The 17,620-nt window shown below is 47.5% G+C and overlaps 1 protein-coding gene across 11 annotated transcripts in view; it reads left to right on the top strand.

Annotated features, from left to right (window-relative positions):
• LOC116233958 (uncharacterized) overlaps positions 1 to 17,620 on the top strand; it is a 235,334-nt gene that overhangs the window by 195,253 nt on the left and 22,461 nt on the right. The gene's annotated exons all lie outside the window — the stretch shown is intronic.

Below are 17,620 nucleotides of genomic sequence, written 5' to 3' on the forward strand. Positions count from 1 at the left end.
CCCTTAGCTGTGCTGTGCACCAGGACAGCCCCAAAGACAGGCATGGTAAGTGGCATGCAGATGGAAGGATGTGCTCAGGTCGTGGCTGCCATCTGAAGGCACTTCCCTGGCATCCAGAGCAGTAGATCCATGGGCTGCAGGGAGCTGGGCACTGAGGTCAAGTGTGGGATGAACAAAGTAATTGTACAGGTTTACAAAAGAATTCTGAAAGTTGTGACATCAGAATATTGTCAGGGGAAAGAGAGGTTAAAATCAGGAAAAACGGGATCAAAGCAATGGAAAACACACGAAAATTAATGACTGTCCTTAATGCATCTGTCTGAAGGACAGCTGAAAGCCTGTTGCGAGCTGGTTCCATACAGCTGTGTGGAGCTGGCTGGGAAGTGCCCAAGGACGAGGAGCTGTGCTCCTCTTTCCTCCTGCACTGTGCAGTACCTGTGCTACACTTTCACAGGGCACCACAGGGTCACCCATGTGTGCCTAAACGGGAATGACACTATGTATCGTCTCTGATTTATTAGTAAACGACTAAGTAGCGACATTAAGCTTTTAGGAAAAGATTAACAACACTGTGCAGCGGAAACCTGTCATCTTAATTTAAGTGAAAGCCGCTGAAAATGCTCACTCTTTGTGAGGGAACATGCAAAATTCTTTGCCTAATGGATGTGAAAATGGTATTAGATCCCTTTCGCATCAGGACATTAAAAGCATGTTATTTGCTCTTTATTTGTTTGTTTCTAAGTTTTGCTCTGGTTTTGTTTGATTTTAGTTTTGTGGTGGAGAAAGATAGGGAGATGCTTATATTCCTGTCCTCAACCCAGTGCTCCTATTTCCAAAATGAGACTGATTTTTAGACTTCAGATTGCTTTCTGTATTATTAAGGGTGATTTTGGTGATGTCAGGAGAATCCAAACCCTTCTAAGAAGTTAGCAGCTTGGCTTTGAACAACTGCATTTGTTTATTGCCATTACAACAGGTTCACTTTTCCTTTTCCGCTGGGAGAGAGAATGCCAACAGCCGTGTTTGTCCTTGTTTACTTCTCTCAAGCATTTGAAATGCTTATGAAAGTATCCCCATCCCCTGTTCTGGCACAGTGCTGTGCAACAGTGCCTGGTGGACATTTGCTAAAAAGCAATGTGCCATTTTGCCAACACTGGCAGGTTTTGGTGATGTGTTGGTTGTGCTGCATCTCTGCTAGGAAACCAGCCAAGTGTACTGGAATGCAGAAAGCCCTTTAAAGAGAAGTTGCTGTACCAAGACTGGGCAAAAATTTCTGTGCTGACATCCTTCCCAGACATCTATTGATAAGTGCCAGTGCAACCACATGCCATTGTTCAGGCACAGAAATCCAAGTTCCCTAAAATCTCCTGCAAAACCAAGTGAGGGTAGGGAATACAAGTATTTTGCTATTGATTCAACCATTGTATATCATGTGTGTTGAATTAATATCACATCCTGGTTTAAACCTCAGTAAAGTCAGAGCAAAATCCCCATTGATTTCAGTATGGATCAGCCCATAAGGAGGTGTTGCAGAAGAAGTGCCAGTATAATATACATGCCAGCATATATTTTATGGGGAAGATAGTCTGAAGTCAACATTACAATTTACTAATTCAGTAGGAGAACAGCTGGAAAAATAAATGTGTTTAGCTAGAATAGCGTATCTATTTATTGAGCCTCCTTCCGCAGCTATGCACATATCAACAGTAGGATTGGTCTCTAAAAAATGGGGGAGAAAGGGAGGGGGATGATGGGGAATTCAGATTGATGCACTACTTATTCCGCAATAGTAATTCAATTAATGATTTTATAGACCCTGTGTTGCCTCTAGTTCTCGGTCGTTCTCTGCCAAATGAAACACAGAAGCAAGCAATTAGCAGGGCTTGGCGAGGCGGCAGGGCTGTGCTGAGCGAGGGCTGCCCGTGGGAGCACAGCGATGCCCGGCCCCAGCTCCTGTGCTCCTTGTCAGCAGCAGCAAGCCGCCTGGCCACCACCGAGACCTTGCAGCTGCAAAGACAGCAAAATGCTTTCTTTTGCTCTCTCATTTCCCTAACTTTTTTGTTGTTGTTGTTGTTGGGGCAAAACGCTCACAGAAGCTTTTCATGCTCAACCCTTGCTCAGGGTTGATGACATAAGGAAATACTTGTGTGTGATTTCTGAGTTGCGACCAAACTTTTGGTCAGAGCTACAGCAAAGCCAGTGCTTGAAACTTGAGCTGAATGTAAATCTGATCCAGGAAATTGTTTAGGTACCTGCCTAATTTTAAGCAGTGAAATAGTCATATTGCATTCACGTGAATGACTTGAGTGCCTGAAGATAAACATTTGCCAACAACAGCCCTGAACCCCCTGATCTGTGCTTCCCCAAGACCTGGATGGGGCTGGACTGGGCACACAAAGCAGTAGTCTCCTGTAAAACATGCTGCAAGTAGGCACAGGTCACTCTTAAGAAGGGTAATGCATGTTTCAGAGCCATAAGTGCTACACCAATGGCAAACCCCATTCTTTTTCCAATGTTCACCCCATTGGTCTTTGCCTTGTTAGTGAAAAAACGTCCCCGAAGACATCCAACTGTTGTTTTGCCAAGGGAATCAATGGCCTCAGGGGTGCTTTGTGCCCAGAGGCTATAGCCACACACGAGTTCCTCTGCTGATGCCCGTGCTGCCATGACGTGGCCCCATCAAGTGCCTATGGATGGGGCATGTGTAGCTTTTCTCTCTGTGCAGCTCCACTACCTTTCCTCCAGGAGGCCAGTGGAGGTCTCTATATTTTATTCACATAATCCAGACCTTCAGTGTCAGTGCCTGAAACAAATTACTGTTTATATTAGGAACTTAGTTTAATAAATTAAGTCTGGTCTATGAACTGTCAAAGTCCTTATAGTCTGCAATTCATATAGAACAGATGCCTTTTCCATGACTCTTAACTAGAAGTGGCCAACTTGATTGCTTCCTTTTTGCCATTACTACATTCTGTAGGTTTAGTTATCTACTGCCTACAGAGAATTCAAAACAATTTAAAAGGGCATCTGGTATAAAGCACTCTCTGGGAAAAAAAAAATCTTTCCATATACAATAACTTTCTGTTTAGGTCAGAGAATTATTCAATAATTGGCACTTGTTTAACTCGACCATTCAGAATCAGTTTGGTTTTGGTTTTCCAATTGTAGGTAGAGTTACGGAGCTTTTTCTTTTCTAACAAGCAGGTTTGCAAGTCCTGATTTCCAGCATATTTGTGGCACCACCATGATTAAGACCTAACGACTAATTTTTGTACAAGTAACAAACACATATTTCAAAAGTGTCATAAATAATTCAGTGATTTTTTTTTCCCCAGATTGTTTATAAATTATAAATTTTCATTTACTCTGTCCTAGTTTTATATAATACTGATAAAAAAGAAGAACTAAAAGCAGTGATTTAATTGAGGGGTGGCAGTCAGGAACAGGACGGTCAGAGCAGACCCCTCTCCCTCATGTTCCATTTCCCAGTCATCAACATTTGAAAGGCCGAACTCACTAGCAAGAGCTGTTGTGAGTCTTCACCTCTAATATTTATGTTTGGTGAAGCACTTTTAATGCACAAACAGTTGTCGCATGAAAAGTTAATAATGAAGCGCATCCACAAGGACGAAAAGAAAGCAGGGCGGATGCTCTTTGCGTCAGCAGCCACACGTCCAGGCCTCTTCAAGGTGATACTTTTCCTGTCTTGCTCATTCAAACACTGCACTGCAAGACCTCAACCTGACCGAGCCCTGGCTCTCCCCAGGCCTGCACCATGGCTGGCTCAATGACTTTAGCATTTTGCATCCCAGGGCAGGACCACAATCTGTGAGCTACTTTTCTATGCCAAAATCTTTGTTAAGTTGCCGTGGTACCTGCTTCATTAGGTGTTGTTAATCACAGCTCATGCTAGCTGCATGTTGTGGTTGAGCACAGGCTGCTCTCATCTGAAGTGTCACAAAGTGCTGTAGTGACACTAAGTGTGGTGAACCCATCACTTGGACATTCTCACAGGGCCCCTTTTCTTTCCCCCTTTGCAGGGTTGTGATCTCTGTCTTCAGAAATGTGCACTTATGAATGTTCATGTTGGCCCTGACTTGTCTGTACAAGTCCCCTTGCTTCACCATGGTGGTTAATATGGGCAAGTGTCAGGGACACCCATACAAGTTACTGGGAAGGCTGTCCTGGGGAAATGCATGCCCAAGTCCCCTTTGTTGTCTCTGCTCTGGCCAGCGAGCAAGAACAACCCACGAGACCCAAAGCTTACCACATGTTCTACCAAATCTACAGGTGCTGGTTTTCAGTAGCCAAGGATCACGTGATCCCTTGCTGTTAAGTCCCAAGTTACCCCAAGCAGGCGTGGAAAAGGAAATGTGCAGGTGGCAGAGCTGAGGGACTGCGCCAGGCTGTTCCTGAGAGGCCAGAGGTGCTGAGCAGCTCAAACCCTGACTTCCAACACAGCAGTTCTTTCCTCTCATGCTTTCTCTATTTGATTTTCAACTTTAAACCCTTCAAAAACTTACTGCCACTGTCAGCCATATATTTTCCAGTGCTGTTAAAGTCATTTATTAATGTAAACATGACAGGAGGTTGCTTTTTCTTTTAACTTAGCGCTCATCCTTTTCCTGCTGCATAAATCACACAATTCCAATCTCTGTATATGCCTTTCTCCTTTAAATTATTCTGTTCTCAAACTTTATTCATGTCTGTAATCCTGTTTTTTATTTGCTTGTCTTTTTTTTTTTGTCTGCTACCCTTCATTTTACTGTCTCTCCTCTTCACAATGCTCTAATTATCTTGACTTTCCACAGCCATTTTGCAAGCCACTGGCCAAGGCAATTTCCAATGTATCTGAGCTTGCCAAAGTATTCTTGGATGGGCCATGCAATGGAATTATACTGTACTGAACCTAAATCCGACCCTCTGGTGCTCTGATTATAGCCCTGCCTGGTCTGTATTGAAAAACACAGGCACATTTAAAGAGACAGGTTTCCTATTATCTTAAGAGGCAGCTGTCATTCTCCTTCATTCCTTCTTTTTTCTAATTAGTTTAGTGAAATGGTGTCTGTCAAACCCACTCTCCATAGTGATCTTTGCACCCTGTTTCTAAGCTGAAATGCCATTGTCCCAGGAAACCTCAAGGTCCACCGCTATCTGTGCTCACTGAGAGCTACCCTGTCATACAGCACTATTAAATTAAATATTTTTTCAGCCAAATTCATGTGTGCCCAGTCCTTACACTGCTGGGATTACAGGAACCTACTGGCTTCAGCGCTTCAAATCCTTCCATAGTTCTGTTCACCCTAAAAATCACCAGCCTACAGCTAACGACCATGGGTTTCCTCTCACATCTTCTGCTTCCAGAAAACCAAAAGCTTCCACATAGCTGCCGATCTCCTGGCCACTGTGCTGTATCACAGCACTTTTTGGCTCTTTTGCCCTAGGTGGAACTTCCCCATGCAGGGGGTTCAGTGGTAGAAATTGGGAAAAGTATTTTTATTTGGCAGAGAGGGATCCTTGGGAAAATGGGAAGCTTTTGCCATAATGCTGGTAGCCCAAACCTTGTGGTTTCAGGCACTATATTTGCATTTGTGTCCCTGTTCCCACCAGGAACATGTGACTCAGGCACGCTGTGTGTAGAAAACTGGTGTGGAGAAATGTCGTGATGTGAGGATGGGCCACAGCCCAGACACTGGTCACACTCAGGGATGCCTGTGGTCCCTTCTGAGCCAGTGAACGTGAATTCAGGAGCAAATGAGCAGCACGTGCATGCTGGAAACAATCTCCGCCTTGCTCAGAGATGGAACTTTGAGGGAGGTTGATGCGAGGTGAGTTGCACAACAGAGCAGGTGAATTAGAAAGGGCACCAGCCCTTTCCTGAAGCCCTCTCCTTTCTCCCAAGGCAAACTTCTTGCCCCACTGGCATCTCCTCGTTGCTCCCCTTTCTGGAGACCCTGAGGATTCATTGCAAGTCTCCCAGCTCTCTTGCCTCAGGCTTGCATTGTACATTGTCTGCCAGCAGCATTTGGCAGCAGGCCCCATGAACTCTGTGCTCTGCACTGTAGCCTGGCATCTGCTGTCTCTGCTCACACCAGTTCATCCCAAGAGGGGCAAAGCCTTGGGGAAGCCCTCGGCCCAGCCCGTGGGGCAAGGCAGACATGTTCCTCAATGGCTTCCAAAGCAGCAGCTGGGTGCTTGGTGCAAGCCCTGCGTCCCTGTCCCCCGTGGGCACTGCTGAGCTCCCACACGCTCGCTTCAAGGTCTCCAGCATTGCGGTGGTGGCAGCAGGCCGCAGGTGGCTCAGCCCTCGGCTTTGTTCTTGGAAGCCTTGAAAGTTTTCCCCAGGCGGAGGGGGGAGAGTCTGTTAATTCCACACTTCACGATAATCTTTGCCCTCTATTTCTCATTCTTAAATACGATTGTGTTATGCAGGGAGGTGTTTTAGGGACTCAGGAACAATGCGGGGCTTCCACGGCTTTCTCCTCCAGCGCTCCTGTGACACTCACATTTCCATTGACTCGAGGCACTCCTTGCCGTTCCCAAGAGCCGCACACAAAGCCCTGTGGGGCTGCTGGCTCCGTGCTCGGGGGGAGGTGAGCACGTGCCAAATGCTGAAATCTTGTCCCTATTAAGGAGAAGGACTTTGCTGAGGGAGGTCAGAGTGCAAAGCACCTTCCCTAGTCCCTGGTGCAGGCAGAAACCAATTTCAGCCAATCAAAGCTGTTCATACCCCAGATCTCTTGCACGAAGACTGGAAAAAAGCTAAACCCCCTGAATCCTAGCACATGTCCACTTGTGCACATGCGATTTCCAGGAGTGAGACTTGAGCTATTTTAAACACTGACTTCTCCTACCACAAGGGTGCCATGGTTGGGTACTCAAACCCAAAAGAGAAATGAGGACAAAGTCACGGGCTGAGCTGTGTCCAGCACAAAGGGCACAGCAGGCTCTGTCGGGGATGGGGCTTGCAGCAGGCTCGGGAAACAACAGGATGTTTTAATCTTTCCTTGCAAAATTTTGCACAAGAAATGGTGTTATGTTTGGCTGTATAGAGGGGTCCTGTCTTGAAGTGCTGTTTTTCTTCTTGCCTGAGGGGGAAGGCATGATATTAACCAGATTTGTTGAACGCTAGTGGTTTTGTGTTGTTGTTTGGATTGTAAACACCATGGGTCATCAGCCCCCTGCTCTTGCTATGCCTTCACCCAGTCCTGCATGAGCAGCCCCTTTTCCTGTCTGGGTCATGGATGCTGCCAGGACACAGCTAATAAAGGATTTCTCATCTGACCTGAACCTGCACATCTCTGACCCCAGAGCTGCCACTGCACTCCACAAGAATGCTGAAGCAGCCCCTGCAGCCACCAGCAGCTTTCTGGGCTCTTCCACCCCAGTTCCTATGCTCCCTACTTGTGACAAGGCATGTCCCCAGTGCATCTCCCTGACCAGTGGCCAGTCCTCGTTCCTATGGAAGCACTACACAGACACCCGTTCACAAGGACACAAACTTCTTCCCAAGCACTGGGGCAGATAAAAACCATATGTGTTTTGGACTGGTTTTCCCCAGCTGTTTTCACCTCGCCTTTTCCCTCCAGCTGAATGGGTTTTTGTTTACATGCTGCCCAGGTTTCCCATTTCCACCAGCTCTGGCATTGTCCCCTGCCAGTGTCTCCAGTGTCACTACAGCTAGTCCTTGCCTGTGTCACATCCCCTTACTTTGGCCTCCTGCCCATGGTGCTTGTCAGAAGTTAGGTGCAATCCAGCAGAGTGAGAGCCTCTTGGGAGGTGGTAAGGAGCAGGACAAAATTCCAAAGGGAAGCAGTCAGCCCCTCTGCCACCAGCACACAAGGGGGAGCCTGGCCTCTCTTGTTCATCTTTGTGCTTCTGCCCTGCACAGCATCACACTGTCTTGGACCGATCACTTAGCCTAGCTTATTAATGGGAAATAATGTTTAGTTTTCTCTCCCCTAGGGTTTCAAAAAACGTTTTCTAAATATTGTTGTGTACCATAAGGTCTTTCCTCACTGCCAGTCACTCCTCCAGGGCTTGGATGGGAGTCGAGAATTCACTGGCAGGCAGCACGGCAGGCAGCCACTTCTCTCCCTGCCTCTCATCCACTGGCCCCTATTAGGAAGGAGGTGGCATGTATTTCCTCGTGCCCATATGGCAGCCCTCATGGGGCTGTCATGGAGCAGGGCAGGAAGTGCATCCATAGATACGCTATGTACCATGGGGGTGCACCCCTGCACAAGGTGTGTAGTCTTCATGGCTGGGACACTCCTTTCCCCAGTGTGTCCTCTCTTTTGCATAGAACCTTGCTGAAACCATGACATGCCCAGATTCTGCTCCCCATCAGTTCGCCTCTCTGCAGAGCATCCTTATTAACCTGTGCCAAAGAAGGTACTGCTGCAACCCGCTTCTCCCTGCTATTTTCTTTGGAGAGGCCACCATTCCTGTGGCTGCTGGCTGAGTTTCTTTGTAAGCATCCCACAGGCTGTCGATTCCTCCATATCCAGCCAGCATGGAGGGCTATCACTAATGTGTGTCATTCATCAAAGCAAAATTACATGTGTCCCAAAAAAGGGACAGCATGCAGACAAATTACAGCATGCGACAAATTGCTTGCTTGCTGAGGGGAAAAAATAAAGCATGCCGTTTCCCTTTCCTCTCAGAGGTAGGTGTTTGATTCAGCATATTAATACAGATAAAAGTATTTATAGCTGCGGGACGGAGGGCAGCCCAATGGCAGAGGGCACAGCTCCCAGCAGGATCGTACCACACCAAGGGGTCCCAGCTGCACCCCCACCCTGGGGCCCCTTTCGGTCTTTGGGACCACCAGAACCCCTCCCGTGCAGTTAATTGACTTTCATTAATCACAGTCTTCTCATCTACTTGTTTATGTTCTTCACTACTTCACAAATGTAATCTGACATCTGATTTACAGATTTCAGAAATTAACCTTCCTTTGGCATTTCTGTTTTAGTGTATCTTTATTTATTTACATTCCTGTCAAGTGCAGTTCGATAGAAACGATTTCTGGTTTTGGCAAGTAAGCAAGCCTATTGTTTTACATGTAAACATGCATTTTTGTCAGAGGGGTAGAACACAAATGGCTAATTGTGGGTCGAGCCACTTGGTCCTTGCTTCCGTCCAGCAGTGCTTGGATTCAAGGACCTCCAGCCAGATGCTCCTCGTGCTGTGTTGGGCCAGCCGTGTGCCAGCACTGATGTCCCCAGGCATTGGTCCTCTGCCTGGGGACAGGTGAGATGGGTGAGATGGAGATGCTGCTGGTGTCCCCAGCCATGCAGACCCTCTGCAGTCCCAGTCCCTGCCAAGAGAAGGGGGTTAATGACAGACATTTCCATCTGTGTGCTGTCCCACCTGGGCCATGGGAAAGGGGCTGGCATGTGCTTCTGTCATTTGGTTTGCCACAAAGACCCATGCTCCTTGATCAAGCAGACAGCAGCTGCCTCCAGAAAAAAGGATTTTGTGTTTCTGAAGTAACAGTTAACCTGGCAATGACATTATTTTCTTATTTGTGGAGGAAGGTGCGTACATTATTACCACAATGAAGCTCCTTGGCTCACTCCACATTCAAGGGCTATTGTCTCTGACAAAGCATCATGCAAAGAGCAAGAGCAGCTCCTCCTGCAGCGGCTGTGGCAGGCTTTGCAAAGGAAATGAAAACAAGCCACGAACAACTCTGTATCAGAATGAAGAAAAAGGAAACAAAGGGGGAAAGAAGTGAGGGCGCACTGTGCTGAGGATTAAAGGTAATTTTGGAGTGGCCCCATCTGATTGCCTCTGCCTCCCCTGGGGATGGTGAGGCTGATGTGCAGCACAGTGATGTGGAGCCTACATCAGTGCCCTGGTGGCAAGGGCTGCAGGCAGTCGCCAACTTGCCCAGTAGGGCCTGCTGGTACCTAGGACAGATAATAGGGAACACATTTTTCCAGAAATAATATTGAAGAGTAAATGCAATAAAGTGTAGCGTAGGTTTACCAAAGGCAGTTGGTGTCAGGCTAATCTAATTTCCTTATTTAGCAAATGGTTTCTCTAAAGAACTGGAATTCATTCCATTCTGTACAACGCCCTGTGGGAAATTATTAGTGAAATGGGAGACGATGGAAGTCAGCACGGGAGCAGCAGAGTGGCAAGGACAGGGAGTAGAGACCATAGCGTTACGTGTGCCACAGATGCACTGCTGCAGGGGCAGCTGCTGGCCAAGTTTCTCAGGAGCTGCTCATGAGACCAGACCACTTCGCCATTTAACTATTTACCTTGGTGTAAGGGGCCCTAAGGTTTAATGCTGAGAAGGACAGAGTAGGATGGGGTAGCTGGTCATAACCTTGCATGACTGAGTATGTGCCCTGGCTGGCACTGAAGGGTCAGCAAAGCAAACGCACTGGCCCTGAGCAGCACCATTCACATTGATGTCGAGGTGACGGAGCCTCCTGTGACTTCCTGAGGAAATTGCAGAGGGCTCCGCACCACAAAGCAGCCAGCCTCGGGGCAACCTTCTCTCACCCTTGGCTGCTCTCACCATTGGACCACGTTACAGCCTCAAATAAGACACAACCTGCAATAATCAACCCAAAATAACCTGGACACCAGCTTCCTGACCTCACGCCCTTCCCAAGAGCATCTCTTGCCTTGTCCTGCACGTGTGGCAGCCGGAGCCCAGCGGCCCTGTCTGCAGCCTGCACACACACCGCATCCCTGCATGCCAGCAGGGCAGTGGCATCTGAAGGTGCGGCTGGCTGAGCCTATGTATCCTCCAAGGCTAGGATGCCATCTTGCTGTCCCATGGGCACAGACCCAGCCTGTGACCTTCCCTGTCATCAGCTGAAGGGCCACGCAGAAACAGAGGGGTTTCTATTCTTGTTTGGCAGAGACTATGGCATTTGCCCATCCTGTAAACAAAGCCAGCACTCTGGAAGCCACCGGATGTGAAGGATGTAATTTTGTTTCTTAATAGCCTCACTGAGGCTATTTTGGCACACACAGTGGGATGGCAGCGTGGCCGTACTCACTGCCCCGGCCAGCGGGCACCTTGTTCCCAGCACACTGATGTCCAGGGTTGTTCAGCCTGGGGGGACTGCTGCTTGCTCAGTTATAGTTATCTCACCTGGAGGATCTCCAGCTGCATGTTATGGTCCTCAGGTAGCCTCACAAAGGGCAATCAGAGAGGCTGCAAAGCACTGGAAAATATTTTGCCCTCCAGTAAAAGAGATGCCGTGGTCCTTGGATGTGCTTGCAAGTTCCTGGGTGCACCCAGCATTCCAAGTTTAAGGGCTGGTGATGCTTTGAGGAGGCAAGCACGGGAAGTTCAGAGGGCTTGGTCTTCACATGGGCCACCATTTTCATCCTGTGTCTCCAGAGCACTCATTCAGTCAGCTCAGAGCCATCTCCCTGGCACGTACATCTGCCCATGTGCACACAGGCTCATTCGAAACCCAAAGCCCTTCTCTGAATCAAATTGCCATCCTCCCACTCGCACAGATACGTTAGCACCAACTGTGTAACATCAGTTCGCATCCCTGTATAGCATATGAATAAGCCTTTCAAATTGTATATTCTGCCCTGCAGCATTTATCTCATATTTTGATCGTGATTTTTTCAGCTAAGATGCTCACTCCTCTCTATTCAGCCAGCTCAGTGCTTTGTGCACTTCTAATTTAGGGTTCATTTGTGACTTTCCAGCTCTGTGTTCATTTGGTAACAGTTTGTTCACTTGCTAATATGTTCTCAAACCATACGTTATAATGGATTTTTGCAATGGTTAAAGATAGCGACAAAAGGTTTTTTTCCCATTCCATAGCATGTAGATTTAACAGTTTGTATTTCTGAAGGAGATCTTAATCACTGTTCTAATTCTCTTTTTGAAGAAAAAAAACTGCTGTTTATCTTTAGAAGTGAAGACAAGGTTTGGGGGTAATTATGAGCATTGGGTATAATAAGGCACTTTGATTAATTAAAACAAAAATGTCACAGTGGCTGGAAAAACTTGCCTTGATGGGATACTCCAAAATTAGCAGAGAATTGATGCCTGCCACAGAGCAGTAGGTTGAAGCACACCGGTTAAAAATGCTGCCTTATTTTCTGTAAGTCACCTACCACTGCCTTCAGGAAGTTTCTCATGGGCCAAGTTCACAGCATACCTTTAAGACGAAGAAATCACATCCCTGAGGCTGGGAAGGGAAAGGGGTGAGGAGGAGAGCTCTGCTGGTCACAGGGTGTCGCAGAACTCCAGCAAGCGCTCAGCCCCTTCTGGCAGCGGGCAGATCCTCCCGGATTGCAACAAATGGCAAACCTCTCATCGGCTCCGAGTGAGAAAAATACCACATCCTTTCATGTTGCAGTAGGAGTAGTCATTAAAAGAAGCATATGGTTCTGAGCTGGTGTATAGCCTCATAGAGCCACCAGTGGTATCTGTTTCCTTGGCCAGAGCATGCCCGACAGGTTGAGCTGCTGATCAAAGGGCATCAAAACTCAGCAAAAAAATTTCTTTTTAAGAAGCTCTACTTCCATCGTGCACTTACAATAGCAGCGCTACCTTTTTATTTTCTCATAAGGAAAACTCAGACCGCCCTGCAATTAGCAGCGAAACCATGAATACTTTCTTCGTTAACCACAAATGGTTCTTTTCGCGAGGAGCGGGCTCACATATGTTCTAAATATGTTCAGTTTCATTAGGCGGAGACGTGCTGCAGATCTGCTGTTTTATTCAGGAAGGAAAACAAGCGCTGCATATGTGCAGCAGAAGTTTGCGGGAACGGGAAGGACTCGAGGCGCTCGCAGAGCGCTGGCGACGCTGGGACTTGCCGGGGCTGCACGACGACCCAGCTCCCATTTCCTCGCCAGTGGGGACGGCCGCATGGGGTGCGGTGTCCCCAGAAGGCACTGGGGCTGGTGGCAGAGCGTTGGGCTCAGCAGCGTGGGCAGTGAGGTGCCAACGCACAGCGCCGTGCCACGTGAGGCCCACAGAGGGGCTGCAGAAATCTCTCTGATATCCCTCCCTGATCCCTGGGTGCAGAGGGGTTTGGTTTCCATGCCCAATTTGCGGCAGAACAGTTGCAAAGCAACAACTAACTAAACCGGCAGCTGTCGATCCGTATTGCAGTGCAGGCAGTGACACCGTTCATTTTTCTCCCCTAACACAGGGCCTGATATCAGTAGTGCCTTTAGCCGTGCCCGCCTCGCTCCGTGATCCCTGCACTGCTCGGCAGTGCGATCCCCACCTCGCCCCTGGAGCCCAGCGCCCGCAGCGCGGCTCAGGAAGCATGGAGTTAAATAAGTTTGTGTCTCTCTCCATCCGAACAATTGGAATCAGCAGTTTGCATTATTTTAAAAATGAATGCCTGGAATCAGCAATTTTCTGTTTCTTTTTTTTTTTTTTCTTTTTTTTTTTTTAAGATCTTGAGGTTTTTTTTATTATTTAAAGTGGAAAACTACATTAAGTGCAAGGCACTCAACAAAGAAGCAGTCATAAAGCCTAAGTATTCTTAGAGTTATAAAATATGTCCGTTGTGGCAATTCTACTGCCAACAATGAAGTTTTAAGCATTAATATGCCTTCATTGCAGTTTTAATGCCTTAATATTGACTCTATAGCTCTTTTGGGTAATTTTGCTTTCTCTGGTACTTGAAAGGTGATGATGTCAGCGTTCTTCGCACTGATTCATATGCAGGTTGATGAAGCTGAGTTATTTATTGAGTTCCATTATATTTTCTATAAACATTAGTTCTCAATAAACAGAGACATTTAGCCGAGGGTTTATTTATTAAATAGGTACTGTACAGATGGTTTTGCCACACATGATGTGCTGCAGAGGATATTACTCAGGAATAATCAGCTGTGTTATAGCTTGGCTAAATTAATAAGATGATAATGATGAAATTGATGCTTTTGAGCTAGGCTTGGTAAATGGTTTTTGCATAAACAAACTGATAAATTTGAGAAGCAATTACTTGCTTGTCAAAGATAAAAACACAACAGGGCCCATTTATAGTTAGGTCCTATTTATTTTTAAAGATTGTACCAGATTTTATGTTTAATACGCTGCAATTAAAAAATAATACTTAAATGAAGAATAATAAAAAACTAACTTTCTGAGCTCTCCTTCAAATTTGAAGATGCAGCATTGCTTGGTTAGACATCAAGTAAACTTTTTTCAAGGCTTTCACTACATCCAGAAAAAATATAATTGTTTTATGAGAGATTCTGCCCGGAGTTGTGCGAGGCAGGCTCTGGCAGGGCTTCCTGTGGCAGTACTTGCTCTGAAATTAAGCTGACTTTGATGGGAAATAGCACAGTCTCCAGTTCCCTGTTTGATGTGGGTTTCACTGCAGTGATGGAGGAACAGAGGTGGATGCTCCCCACGCAAGCCAACTTCATGCAGCTCTGCAGTATGGTAACATACACACCTATACATGTGTGGATGTAAGTATATTGGCACACAAGGAAGGCCATCTTTTGATGTGTCTCCACCCAAGCCTAAGTGTGTTGTGTAGTTCTATACGCCAGCCAGAGTAGTTTGTTGATGTTTACTTAGAATAGGTTTAATCAGAAAGGCCATGGCCGCACTGGAGAAAGCCAGCAGCAGCTGACATCAGCCATATCCTCAGGAAGTGTGGCACCCCACGGGACATGGTCAGGGCTTTCCATTCTGGGGCTTGGGGACACGGGTCACAGAGCACAGGAGCATGCAGTTGGCTTCGTGATGTCCCTGCGAGGTGAGTGCTGTCACTCTTGGTTGACAGAGGACAGGAGAACGTGAGCCAAAGAAGGATGCCAGCTGACCCAAGGCTCTGCACCAGGGCTCAGACCCAAGTGCCACCACCAATAATTTATTTTATGTTACTCTGTAATAATGCCTTGTGGGCATCAGCTCTGGTGACTTTAATTCCTTCTGGCTCTGGAAATCAGGGTGATGGGCTCTAGGACCCATCCTTTTCACCACCACTGTCTTCTGCATCCTTGCAGGGATGTCCGAAGTAGACTAGAGCTGAAAAGAGTCACTGTGTGGCCAAAAGTAGGCAGCCACTTCCTAACTTACTTGCATGCGCTCTCCAGCCCACGCAAAGTCTTTTGTAGCCTTACAGCTTCAGCTTCTTGCTGAAGCGCCATTTTCCACGAAGGGCTGATGCCAGAAGCCAGGCCAGGGAGCAGTGCAGCCATGACAGGAGGCCCTGCCCTTAGGAGCACAGCCCTGATGGGTCCCATCAGGGGCCGCTGCGATTCAACATACCTACTGCTTAACTGCAACCTTTGCAGCAAAGAATTTGCTGAATACAGAGAGGGGAAGCCGCTGCCACGCTGCGGGGCTGCACCTGCTGACCCCTGTGTGGGTAGTGTGACGTTCAGAGCTGATGTCACCGTATTCCTCCAGGAATTGTCACATTTCTTGTACTGGGAAGGAAAGAAAGAGAGGGAAGGGAAACAAATCAGTGCTTTCAAAGTATAATTACTTTTTAACTGTTCCTGAGAACTCCAGGTAAGAAAATGTGATTCTGAAGAAGTGTGATGTTCAAACAAAATAGTTAATTCTAAATAGAATAAGGTTTCTGCCAGTCAGGATTTTCTTCTCCTGAACAATTTTACAGTACTCAGTGATAATATTAATTAGCAAAACCTGGGGGTTCTCAAAAAATATTGTTGAAAGATTTTCTTGCTATAGGAAGAGGTAGAGCCGAACTTTGCTTTTGGTAGAGGAGTCATCTCAGAGCTGCTGTCATGAAAGAAAAGTAGTCAGAATAAATCCACATGCGGAGCGGTCACTGTGCAAACCCCCTGCTCTTGGAGTGCTTTGCTGCAGCCCAGCCAGCCCTAAAGCTGCCTTAAAATCCAGGGCACCACAGTGCTTTGTGGCAGAATTGTTTATTATTAATGAGGCTGTGCAAAAAATCCTACGGACGCACCGATGACGCTCAATGAGCCAATCCCAGATAATGCCATCATAATGTATTCCAGAGGAATAAATAATGATTGAGCCATTAACATAACGGGCAGCCATAGCCCGGCACGGCCACTGCCACCTCACTGATGGTGCCGTCCCTGCAGCCCCAGCGGTGCCCATCGTGCCGCTCTCCATGTGAGCACAATGCTGAGGTGGGTGTCTGTGCCCCTCTTGCTCTGCTATGCAATCAGAGTTTTTCTTCCATGGCTTGCACAGGCAAATTAATTAGAAATTTATATGGCCAGAAGTTCAGTTTAGCACGCGTTTGAGACAGAGGCTATTGCTGCGAACGTATTTGCACTCTTCGTCATGGAACAATTATCTGCCCATTTAGAAAATGTGAAATTTGTTTCTGTTTTAATAGATGCTCCTGAGTATAAAAACATCAGAGTGCTGTGCATTGTAGCACACTGAAAAACCTCGTAGAGGAGCACCTGGCTTGTGCCCACACACGCCAGCACACACCAGTTGGGGGTGGGGAGTAATGTAGAATAATGCTATCCATGTCATTTCTACAATCATAAGATACAAATGAATATATACATGATGCTATCAGGTGGAAGGCATTGTAACAGGTTACCCAGAGAGGTGATGGATGCCCCATTCTTGGAGACATAGCACCCTGATCTAGCATAGCTGTCCCTGTTCATTGCAGGGGACTAATGACTTTTCGGGGTCCCTTCCAACTTGAACAGCTCTGTGATGCTATGATTCCTGCACAGGAAATCAAACGGTCGGGTGGAAGGGCTGAGGGCGGGCAGCAGGGCGGCTCTGCCAGCATCCCCATCCCCGTGGCAGCCCAGCAGACCGGCGTCAGGTGCTCCTGCCCTTCTCCTGTCTGCCGCTCGCAAACCCAGCCAGGGAATGTCATTAGAAGCAGCCATGCCATCTGCCTCCTCCTCCCCTCCCCTTTAAATAAGGAAACACCTTGTCAAACACATCCCTCTGAATATCCCTCCTGCGCACTCCGTGGGATCATGCACCATCTGGGCCCTGCGCAGCACAACGTGGCCCACCGCAGTGCCCCGATGCCCGTGTGGGACAGGCGGGGACGGGGCCTCGTGTCCCAGAGAGTAACTGCAACGTGTGGCAGGGCCTCAGAGAAGGGAGGGCGAGGTGGCCAACGTCGTGGCATTGGGAACGGCAGAGCTAAGCAAAGGCAGTGAGTTAGCAAGAGGAACAATCCTGGCAGCTTTGTGATGTTGAACCCAGAAAATTATCTGAGCGGGACCTCAAACACAGGCATTTGTTAACATGCAAATGGACTGAGTCAGCAATTAGTCAGTGCTCAGCATAATTGAATAGAATATAGTAATTAAGTTGCCTTTTAATTATTCCCATTTTGTTAAAGGTAAATATTTACCAGTATCATGTTTTTTTCATTGTCTCCTGCACGGAAAGACAATATCTGGACAGAGGGCCTGCTGCAAAGTTTCCCAAAACCTTGAACTCTGCAGGTTGCCCCTGAGCAGTGCTGTGACCGCTACCAGAACCTCCCCCCGTGCTGGAACAGGCCCTCCAAAACCATGACCGCCCCCTCCAGGGCCCGGCCGCACAAGGTGCCATCAGGCTGTGGCCTGGGACTCACCCGACTCTGCAGACCGGTTCACCAGGCACACGCTCTGCACAAGTGTGAGTGTGCACAAGTGTGCACAAGCGCACGCATGC

Source organism: Phasianus colchicus, chromosome 7, assembly GCF_987193195.1.
Source record: "Phasianus colchicus chromosome 7, bPhaCol1.hap1.1, whole genome shotgun sequence".
NCBI lineage: Eukaryota > Metazoa > Chordata > Aves > Galliformes > Phasianidae > Phasianus > Phasianus colchicus.